At 40.4% G+C, this 12,263-nt stretch overlaps 1 protein-coding gene across 1 annotated transcript in view; it reads right to left on the bottom strand.

Annotated features, from left to right (window-relative positions):
- The window catches only part of LOC136612660 (protocadherin-9-like), a 962,474-nt gene extending 958,404 nt beyond the window's left edge, over positions 1 to 4,070 (bottom strand). The window contains exon 1 of the mRNA XM_066593165.1: positions 4,011 to 4,070. The gene's annotated coding sequence lies outside the window, so the exon portion shown is untranslated. The remainder of the gene's footprint in view (positions 1 to 4,010) is intronic.
- Positions 4,071 to 12,263: the final 8,193 nt, after the last annotated feature.

Raw genomic sequence — 12,263 nt, 5'->3', positions numbered from 1 at the left:
GGTGAGCGGTGAGTTGCAGGAGTGAGCAGGTGGGAGCGGGGGGGGGGGGGGAAGAGAGGGAGAGAGAAGTCTCTCCTCTGTTCCCCCCTGCTCTCCCTTGCAGCTCCCTGCCCCTCGCCGGCACCCAAATCTTTTCTTCCGAGCGGGCAGATACTCGCTGAGGACAATGCTCTCTCGAGTAATTGTCCTTAGCGAGTATGCTTGCTCATCTCTCATAAGTAGATGTCCATGAGCTTAACCTCAAGATGCACCCATAAGCAATAGTAATACATTGTAAATTATCAAATGACAGTTTGATGGTTAAATCTAGGTTAACATATACTTCTTCTACAAATGTTCATTTCAGCAAGAATATGTACCGCACTTTTAGCAATGTTCTACTCAGAACAGGATTCTACTGGTTCGGTTCCCAGTCTAATTCCTCATCAGCATGGGTTCACGAGGTGCCGCTCATGCCAGACCAATTTGATCAGCTTCTACAATGAAATAAGTTCTAGGCTGGACCTGGGAGAGTCTATTGATCTTGTATATATGGATTTTTCTGAAGCATTTGACACCATACCGCATAATAGGCTGATATATAAAATGAGACAGCTCAGTCTGGGCGAAGACGTGTGTATCTGGTTAAAGAACTGGCTAAGAGATAGAAAGCGGAGGGTGGTAATAAGTGGTTCATATTCTGATTGGATAACCGTTGCCAGTGGGGTGCCACAGGGTTTAGTATTAGGCCCCATTCTGTTTAATGTATTTATTAATTACCTGATAGAAGGACTACACAGTAAAATATCAATATTTGCAAATGATATGAAATTGTACAAGATAATTAATACAAAGGAGGACAATATGCGGCTACAAATGGACCTAGATAAGTTGGGGGCTTGGGTTAAAAAATGGCAAATGAAGTTCAATATTGATAAATGTAAGGTTAGGGGCAGGAGAAATAGATGCCACCAACATACACTAAATGGGGTACTGCTAGGGAAAAGTGAGATGGAAAAAGACCTGGGGGTACTAGTAGACTGTAGACTTAATTGGAGCAGTCAATGCCAGTCAGCTGATGCAATTAAAGAGAACAAATTGAAGAGAACATTATTCTTCCACTATATAAGGCACTTGTCAGGCCTCACATGGAATACTGTGTACAGTTCTGGACATCGGTGCTCAGGAAAGATGTTGCAGTGCGTGAAGGAGTCCAAAAAAGGGCAACTAAATTAATAAACAGAATGAGAGGACTGGAATACCCAGAGAGGCTATCAAAATTTAGATTATTCACCCTGGAAAGAAGACGGTTAAGAGGCGACCAAATAACTATGTATAAATGCATTAGGGGACAATACACGGATCTCTCCCATGATCTGTTTATACCCAGGACTGTGAAAGTAACAAGAGAGCATCCTCTTCATCTAGAAGAAAGTAGGTTTCATCATCAACACAGTGAGACTGTGGAACTCTCTCCCTGAGGACGTGGTGGTGGCAAAATCGGTAGAGAAGTTTAAGAGAGGACTAGATGTCTTATAAGAGTGCTATAATATTACAGGATATAGACTGTCTAAGAGCCATTAAAGCCCTGTATAAATCTCAGAGTGTTGCACATCGCTTATACAGTTCTTGAACAGTGTTATACGCCAGTTTTATGGCTTTTAGTGAACTTTTAGTTTGGTTTGAACTAATTTAAAGTGAATCAAACTTTTTACAAAAGTTTGGCAAACTTGCTCATCATTAGTGACAACTTTTTTTTTCTGCATTGATAATTTCCATGTACGCAAAGTAGAGTCTATAAAAGTTGGTTTGATATAGAGAAATTGATGGGCCTACATTACCTTGAACTGAACCCCATCAAACACCAGTTTTATATTCTATATTCACTAATGTTCCTGAGCTTGAACAGATAGGAATCCCATGTTCCAAATCATTTTAGAAACTGTTATAGAAGCAAAACCAATTTTGTATCAATGTCTAATTAGATGCTTAAAAATATAGATATGATGATTGGGCAGCAAAAGTGGTACACAGAAGAAAATGGACCAGTTGCCCATAGAAGCCAATCAGATCCCAGTTCTCACTTTTCAGAAGCCTTTTATCGAATATAAGCCACATATACAACATTATGAATGCTATGGCAAGTGCTTTAGATTTCCTTTGACAAATCTTTTTCCTTATCCATACAATAAGATCACATAATATACACTTTTAGCTTACCTTATCTTGGAGAAGCCCTGCATATTCCATTACACATCCCTCTAACAACTTATGTGGAATTTCATATTTATATACATTTACAATACTAAGCACTAAAAACACAATGGTTAAGGAAATAGGAGCACTAGTTTTGATAGGTATATACTGCACAGAAAACATAACTTTACATAATTAAACAAGAGAGTAAATGCTAAATAATGGGAGTAGGGGGTCTTATACTCTGGAGTGGTTATTTCCCTTTACATTATCATTAGCCAAAGTGTACCATCTCTGATACAATACTGACTGCAGAGGAATAACTGCTAAATACTGCACCATATTAAGAGGCAATTACGAATTGCCAAAACTAAGTTACAATGTTTTATGAAAAGTGTTATCTGTAATGGCTTACATTTTATCCTTAGAACATTTATTGTAGCTTTACTTTATGTGATAAAAAACTAATGTGATAATGTGAAATTATTTTCTTATATCAGAAGACATCGTGCAGGGAAGATTTTGTATATTTTATGCAATGATAATGTAAGCAGTAAAATGGCTCTTAAAAATAGAAGATATTCCCATGAATCAGCTTTTAGAATAGTTATGAAGATGTAGAAAGGTAATATGTTCACTATACGGTGTGATTTGCATATCTCTCCTTATAATAAGAAATGTGAGCTTTAGTACTTTATTTAATATTTGGCACCTTAGACCTATGCATATATGTAAGAGATGAACAAATGGACTGACCAATGTAGGAATCTCATTTCACAAGTTTGTAACTTTTTATCTCCTAGCAGAAATGTGCAAATCAAATTGAAAATTTCGAGATTAAATTTCCGAACTTTCAGTCTTCATTTGTATATTGAAAACTCCTTTGGTCATTTTAATTCAGTGCACTAACCTCTTACTAGATAATTCATAGAGACGATTAGTAAAAACTATTTTCCAGCCTTTGAAAGCAATACCGTTTTGCATGCTGGCCTCATTCCCATAAGTCTTAGCTCAATGGGGTTGGTTTAGAGATTATATGGCTGCATTTGGAAATTTCTACACAACATCTATTATAGGCAGTAGTGATGAGCGAACTTTTGAAAAGTTCAGTTGGGACAGTTCACCGAATTTGGGCAAAAAGTTTTGTTTGGTCCAAATTAGTTTGAACCAAACTAGAATTATTCCAATATTCCTAACACTGGGGTGCAACACTGTCTAAGAGCTCTACAAGTCTTGTATAATACTCCTAGGTCACCAAGGAGTTGGATTGAGACTAACCGCCATTGGTTCTGGTTTGTGCCAAACTGAACTTTTAGCAAAGTTCAACTCAAAGCAGAGTTTGACTGTTTTGGTTTGCTCAACACTAATAGGCAGAGTTAGAGTTATTAAATCTAGCACAGGACAATTTCTACTAAGATTAGCACTGGGGAAAAGTGGAGTCATTTCTTATATCAAACATTCCCTTCTAAAGGAGACATGAATTAGCAACTGCTCCAATTTTTCCTTGTGCTAGCCATGATAAATTGTGTAATGTTCTGCATGTATAAGAAATATTTTATAGCTTTCTCAGTAGTATCTTACTTTTATGGTTTATGAGCATAGAGAGCGTGACCCAAAGTGGTTCTGAAATCCATGAATACTGAATAGAAAACACTCATAACAGGGTAATCCCTTGATCAGTTATCAAAATTAGGCGAACCCATGAAAGTAGGAGTTCTAGAAGGTCAAGGGAGTGCCCAGCATTTTCTCGGAGTTAGTCTTCAAAAAGTCCTTCCACTGTCTACTTGAATATTTAAGCTTTGATACTACATAAATAAATAATACAATTAACTTACCCTAACAGAAAAAACGAGGGTCGGTGAAAAGGTGTCAGTGGCTAGTGATGGAGCCGCATCAGTTCTATAAATGACTTTTCCATAGTCGTTGGGAGCGTGCAAGAAAGTCGCAGTACAAGCGAGGCAGTTGCATTGCACAGTCGTGCCACCCTGCAAGTTAAAGATGATGAGTAAAATATACTACTTACTTTTTATGCGCTGCCAATTGGCTGTCATTCAATTTAAATGCAAACTGTAAGCTTATTGAACATTCTCCAAAGTGAGATAGCTCTCACCTAAGCATATGTCATTCACACAATGCAGTCTACACAGCAATATAATGATAATAAAATCATATCAATAAAAATAGCAATGTAACCCAAATCCATTTATAAGAAAAATGTTCTACTTTTCAAGTTTAAGATGACTACAATGATATGTAAGATTATATAGTTGCATGTATTGCTTATTGTTAAGCAGCAACATGTACTGTGCTGAAATCATAGTAACACAAAAATGACAGACAGCTGAATACACCAAATATAAAGGCAATGCTATTGATGGGTGTCTTATGTTATGTGAGAAATACTCGCATTAACAAAGATGAAAGGAAAGAGTGGGAGGTGGTAGGAGGAGATACAGAGAGACATAATAAATGTATTCCCATTAGTAAACTAGAAATGTACCATACACGTAAGTGTTGGATAGCAAAAGGTTTTTACACTTATTTATTCTTCATAGAAAGATGGGAATTTGCTACTGTTGTATGATGGATGTCTTTCCATTTACATATCCTACATCAATATGACAAAAGGTAGCCAATGGTCTTGACATGTAGGCATAAATAGGAGGCAAGCTCCTTTTCTCAAAGTATTAATTTCCAACTATCATCTTCAATGGCATACATACAGTAATATTCCTTGTGTTTGAATCTAAAAGTATTTTTTTTGTAGATGTAAGAGAACTTTTTAAAAACAACTGCAGAGAAGTTGAATGATGCCATCACATAATTGAGCATGGTTATCTTAATATTGTGGGTCTTATTCTGGTTGTGGGGCATCATTCCATCACTAAGCAAAGTTCTTCTCAAAAGTATGAATTTTAGAAGATATCAACTGTGAGATAGTATAGATTTCTCCCAAACGAGGAAAACCAAATGGGGTCTCCTTAATATACGTAAATTGAGGTGTCCTTAAGTGATCCCACTTCAGACTACTGCCTACATATGGTGCTTTCAGCTACATCTTCCTTCAGAAGCACACGCTACACATCTGTACACTGCATACAGTCCACAAATATCCTACAAAGGGCTTGTTCGCATTGCTGTTCAGGGATTCTATTTTCCTTCTCTGTTATGGGAGCAGAAAAACAGAATCCCTGGTTGGAACAGATATGTCTGATGATGTAACTGAATGAACTTCATTGGTTTCAGTAGGGTCTGTCTGGAATCCAATATATCCTCTTGTATCTTCCCAGACAAAATAAAGGCTCCTTCAGGTGGACATATTTGTACGCATAGTTGTGCACATAATGCTCTTAGAATAGAATCGATTGATTTCAATGGGTTCATTCTCCTCTCTCTTTTTTGGGGGGAAAAATGCAGCATGCTCTATGTTTGTGCTCATTTGCGCGCCAAAGGTCTCCATAGAGGTCTATGGCAGACGCGTAAATGTGCACTCAATATGTGCGCAATTGTGCACTGCATTGTGCAATTTTATGAAAAAGAACACATCTGGACGTCATAAGGTTAAGTAGTAGAGATAAGCGAGCATACTCGCTAAGGCTAACTACTCAAGCGAGTAGTGCCTTATTCGAGTACCTACCCACTCGTTTCTAAAGATTCGGCTGCTGGCGGGGGGCGGGAAGCGGCGGGGGAGAGTGGGGAGATCTCTCTCTCCCTCTCTCCCCCCCCCCCCCCCGCTCCCCTCTGCTCACCCCTGCAACTCACCTCTCACCCGCGCCGGCAGCCGAATCTTTAGATATATGCACAAATCTACCTTGGTAATAGCACAAATGCATTGTGCTGAAACATGCACAATTGTAGATATGTCAATTGGAAGGCGCCCTAATGCTGCATGTACTGCTATTTCATAATGGAAGTTCATAAAAATCTGCAACAGAGGCCCTGAACCTTCAATGCAGATATGAATGCTGCCTAACTTGCATAAATACACTGCATACCTGAATACAGTCCACAAACATATACAGCACACTGTGCACACTGCTACACACCCCAGACACAAACTATGCACACCTGTATACATATTGCAGACACACACTTTACACATCTGCATAGAGACTCTACTCCCTTGTACACACACACTGTGCGTGCACATTTTCCAGATACTGGCTTACATGTATTATGCATACAACAACCGCACATAATGCATACAATATGTAGTTTCTACAAACAGGCACACAATCCATTACAATCAAACCAACACTTACACTGTGATGGTCTACAGGAAGGAAATTCGAAGGGTAGACTCTGAACAATAATAATGGCAGCCGTAAGAAGGATGGCTGTATACATTAGCTGCGGAAATTAGGACACCTTTTGCCTGCAGCAGTCACTGTACATTTGTATACTAGGGTCCAGTGGCTTTTGGAGCTGCTGATCTACAGATCTTCTCCTCTGTACGCAGTAAACTGATGAAGTAACGCCTCCCATTACTGATGCACTGCTCAGGACTTTTCTCGTATCATTATGGGGATTCTGCAGTATTATTCCCTGCTTAGCCTCTACTGACATTACACTCCAATGTAGCACATGAACTTACAGTACATCTCTCCCTGCGCTGTTCCAACAGAGGAGCTTTTCAATGTGTAGCCTGAGCACCTTCCCCATGTACCAAGAGAAAGCAGCTGATTCGTTGAAGCACATACCTATTACAAGTTATAGGCTGTGATAGGCTGTACTCCGTAACCAATAAGCACTTCCAATATTAAAGATAGAGCTTTTCTTGAAATAGTTATACCCCTTCAGTTTGAAAGTAGGATGGCGTCCTACTCTTGCCTATGCAGCGGACATGTTTTGCCCATCCCTAGTAAAGTAATTTGTATTGTTGCCTATTTACCGTTATCTAAAATGATTTATGTCAAAACTGCATTTTGCAGATATGGCCTATAGTATCCCAAATTAGAAGAAGTTCTTCAGTTAACCTAATGGGAAGCAGCTAGAGAATCATAAAACTAAACAACAGAATAATGCCCTGCTTGTTAGAATTTTCAGATTTTGTAATTAGGTAGTGTATGAACTGATCTGAACCTTGTAGCTTCAGTAAAATTAGAATTTTTCTTGTACATTAAAAGCTACATGTGTCCAACAGCTAGTTCTTTTCTAGACATCTGTCAAAAGTTAAAACCGCCACAAAAAGAATATCTGACAGACTTCAGATGTCATAAAGCAGCAGGTGTCAAAGAATATGGTTAGTAGAGAAATTATATTGCATGTGTGTGTGTGAAAAAAAAATATATATATACTCATTGTCAAAAAAAATCAAGCACCTAGAAGAAATTGTCGGAATGGAATGAAACTTTCTACATGTGATTGTAACATTGATATAAATAAGTGATTACAATATCAGAGCAAAAGGATAATTTTTTACAGAAAATTGAACACCTGAAGGAAGGCTGTAATATCCTATTGGACCACTTCTCGCTTGGATACAAAATATGATACAGTGGACATGGAGGCATATAGGTTCTATATGGTATCCTGCGGCATATCAGTTTACATTTGCTGTAACTGAGCCTCTAGATCGTGCAAACTCGTAGGCTGTCGAAGTTGGCAACCCAGATAACTCCATACATGTTCTATTGGTAATAAATCTGATGACCGGACAGACCATGGAAGTGTGCCAATGTTGTGTGCCATTTCTGTGACACCCTTGTTGTGGGTGGCCCAGCATTATCCTGCTGGAAAATGCCTTTTGGAAGCCCTGCCATGAGAGGAACACATGTGGCTGCAGGATGTCCTGAACATATTGCTGAGCTGTCATTGTCCCTCGTGCCACTACTAGAGGTGACCCCTAGACCATCACACCAGCAGTGGGGGCAGTGTGCTGCTCCACAGCAAAAACAAGATTGAGGTGCTCACCCCTAGGTCTCCAGACACAAATATGGCCATCATCAATGCACAAATCTAACCTGGATTTGTTGCTGAAGATAACCCAGTTTCACTCCATAGCAATCCAGTTTAGTCATTCATGACACCACTGTAAAGAACGGCAATGGTGGTTGGGTATCAAAGGCAGTACACATAATGGGGGCCATGAGACCAAATATCCTTCATCCAAGTTCCTGGAAATGATTCTGATAGACACAGGGACCTGTAACAATGATGCTACCTATCTCTGGATAGCGTACAATGAAGCAGTTGTAACTGCTCATGCTTGTCAGATGATCCTCTCTATTAGTGGTCTGTCGAGGACATCCGGAGCCCAGTGACCGTGTGTGTCTTTACACATCCATTGGTCCCAATGCCTCCTAACAGTCTGGTCAGAACGGCCCAATTCGTTGATATAACCATCAAGCTTCTCGCATTCCAACAATTCGCTTCCTCTCAAACTCTGTTACCTGGGTGAAATCTCTTTGATTGCATCATAGAGGCATGTTTAGTGATCAGCAAGCTCTACACAAGAGAAAAAAGAGATCCACTACACACAAGTAGTAGCCTTTGAGAGCTTTATAATAGGCTAGAGTTGGAACCACTTTTAGAACCCAGATAGAAATGTTGGATTGTTAAAAAACTTGGCATGCTGTCATGTCTCGGTCAGAATATGTAAGTGATTACAGTTGCGATCTGATTAGACTCTGGGTCTTTGCCCTTTAAAAAGGATTCCAGAAGCTGCTTTTATGTAGTGTACCTCTTGCTGAAAGCTTGTTGAATGCTAGGCATGCCTCTATGACACACTTGAAGACATTTTGCCTATTTAATAGACTTTGGAATGAGAGAAGCAGGATAGTCATTTTGATGAATTGCCCACCATCTTGACCGTTCTGACCAAGCTGTTAGGAGGTGTTGGGAGCAGTAGTTACATGAGGACATGCACACATGACGAAAAGGCTCTCTTCAGCCCAGATAGACCATCAGTAGAGAGGATCATTTGAAACTCTGACAAGCATGAATAGATCTAACAGTTTTGTTGTCTACCATTCAGATACAGTTGGCATCTTCATTACAGAACCTCTCCTTGCCGGACTATTTCTGGGCACTTTACGGATGGAAATTTGGTGTCAAAGCACCCATTAACACCCCATCACCTTCATTTACAGTGGTGCCATGAACAAGAAACCTGGACGGCCACGGACTGGAACCATATTGTCTTTACCAATGATTCCAGGTTCGGTTTGGCAGCCAGCAATGGTCATTTTTGCGTTTGGAGGTCTTGTGTTAAGCACTTCAATCTTGTCTTTGCTTGGAGTGAGAACAGCCCAAACTGCTAGTATGATGATCTGGGGATTCATTGCATACAACAGTCAGTCACCCCTGGTAGTAATCAAGGGACACTAGCAGCTGGGTAATATGTGCCAGAAATCATGTGGCCACATGTGTTACCTTTCATAGCAGGGCTTCCAACTGGCATTTTTTAAGCAGGATAATGCTTGCCCACAGAAAACAAGGGTTTGCAGGAATGCCTCTGCAAGGTTGTCAGATTTTTCGCTGATCGATTTATGGGACCCACTGTGACACCAGCTTTGGTAGTGTATAAATGCGCAGGATCTAGAGGCCCAGTTGCAATATCTTTGGGCAAAAATGCTGCAAGATAACATATGGAGCCTGTCTGACAGCATCTCATTGCGTATCCAGGCTAGAGGCGGTCCAACTAAGGTACTAAATCCTCTTTTATATTATATGGTTTTCCCCAATAAATGTATCTTTCCACTCTAATATTGTAATCACTTACATATGTCATCATTAGATTCACGCATGTAAAGTTTCATCCAATCCCAACAACTCCTTCTTGGTGCATGGTGCATTATTCTTTTTTTGTAAATATATATATATATATATATATATATATATATATATATATATATATATATATTTACAAAAATATATATATACACACACGCACACGAGCAAATGCACACAGATAGTTAAACAGAAGATAATTAATGATTTACAAATTAAAGACAATAACAGATAAGGATATTTTGGGATTTTTTCATATCACAGTGTTTCCAGTAATTAGCACAATAAATTCCTGCCATATTGTGTTTGTCTTTTAACTTATTACAGTAATCAAAAATAAGTAGAAGACATTTTTGAGTATCCATTATAAATATAACATTTTATCTTTATATAGGATCTAATAATCTTTGAAAACTGACAAATCTATTGCCTGGACATCCCTAGTAGTATAAATATAAGAGTAGGCGCCAAAGAGCCTGAAGCTTTGCTTGAGGCTCAGTAACCCTGTAAGAGAGGTGAGATTGGCTACTTTGTTGCATTTTAACATAGGAAAATGATTTTGATGTCTGAATAATGCATCTTTTATGACATTGCTAAAACAGAACAGAGGGAAAACAAAGTATTACTCTAAACAATTCTTATTTAAAGGGTATTTTCCATCTCTTAAAAATTGATCACTTATTGATAGGATAGGTTATCAAGAGTGATCAGTGAGGGTCCATTGCTCAGGACCCATGCCAATCAGCTGTTTATTGGCCAGCTGTCACCATGTATGGAGCAGGAGGCAGATAATAAGATATATGTTATTCAGTGGTCTGGCGTGGTGTTGCAAGCACAGCTTCCATGGAAATGAATGGGAGTTGTGCCTGCAATGCAAGCCAATGTGGACCACTGTACAATTTATGGAACTATTGGCCTCCTGCACCACAAAAGGTGACTGTCAGGGAACTGGGGTCCGGGTCCGGGAGTCCCTGAAAACAGCCGGCAACCCCTGTCCCTGCCTACTTGCCCCCTAGGCTAAGCCCTAGGGTGACAACCGGAGGGAATGCGATACAAAAGGGTTCGGCAAAGGCAGGTCAAGTCCGAAGCAGGAGGGTCAAAAGCAAGGGGATAAATCTGAAAATGCGGGTGTAGCCTGGAGACAAACATACACTGGCATCCTGGAAGGAAACAGACATGTTTAAATGCTGTCAGGACTCCCGCCCCAGCAGCTGATTGGGGCGGGGAGCCTGACAGCAGCAGAGCCCAATCACAGAGGCGCTGGGAACAACCGCGCCCAGCCTAGCAGCACGGACAGAGACCGAGGATGTGCGCCCGGTAGTCATGGCAGCAGAGATGCGGTGCAGGACAGCACCCACCACATCCCTAGCAACCCGGCAGCGACCAGGGTTAAGGCGGCCAGGGGAGATAACCAGAAGCAGGGCTCCCCTGTGCCACACTCCTGCAGCCCGGGTGATGGGACTGGTGGTGTGGGGACGGAGGCCCCGAGATCCGCCCGTCCTGACAGTGACAGCTGGCCTGGCAAACAGCTGATTGACTGGTGGGGTCCTGGACAGTGGACCCTATTTAATCAACAATCGATGACCTATCCTGTGGATTTTTGATAGGTGGAACACCCCATTTTTGATTTGCTGTGGTTTTTTTTTTGCAGATTTTGCCTTTCTGCTGTAGATTTCACCCTTTTAATTTGAATTTAATTGTAAAGGTGAACTCTGCTGCAAGTCCACACCAAAATCCATGACAAAATCTGCAGCAAATCTGCTACTTGTGAACAAACCTTTAAGCAAACTATCATTACTTTGCTACAGGGACATACAATGCACAGAGTGCCTATGTGTCCATACTGCAGCTCTGTGGGACAGTCTATACATACAGCTTAGTTTTTTTGTAGCTGGCTTGCATATTAGCGTATTTTACTGTACTTTTTGCACATGCAGGGTATGTTTTTTTTGCACATGACAGACAAACATGACCCAATTTAGGTGGCTATTTAGCCTAATGAGTTCCAGTTAATGAAATTGTGCAATGTTTCTTTGTGTATTGCGCAACCACCATAGACTTGTAAGTGGACCTTTGGTGCTGAAATACACAAGAAGGACGAAGTCAGAGAAGCGTCTTTTTTGCACGCGGCTATGTGTGCAAAAAAAATGCGTCTGATAGAACCATTGGTTCCCTATGTAGTGTTCAGATGTCCATCTTTAACAGGCACAAAATACTCGCACCTGCAAAAGATAGGACATCCGTGCATAGGGAAGGTCCGTGCTGCGCATAAAATATCCCAGCGGGGACTCCCCTCATCACTGGACACTGTGACAGCACTGTCACAGTGTTCAGTGACAAGGGGACTCCCCGCGGGG

The sequence above is a fragment of the Eleutherodactylus coqui genome, chromosome 1, assembly GCF_035609145.1.
Source record: "Eleutherodactylus coqui strain aEleCoq1 chromosome 1, aEleCoq1.hap1, whole genome shotgun sequence".
Lineage (NCBI taxonomy): Eukaryota > Metazoa > Chordata > Amphibia > Anura > Eleutherodactylidae > Eleutherodactylus > Eleutherodactylus coqui.
This window is presented reverse-complemented; position numbering and strand designations above follow the sequence as displayed.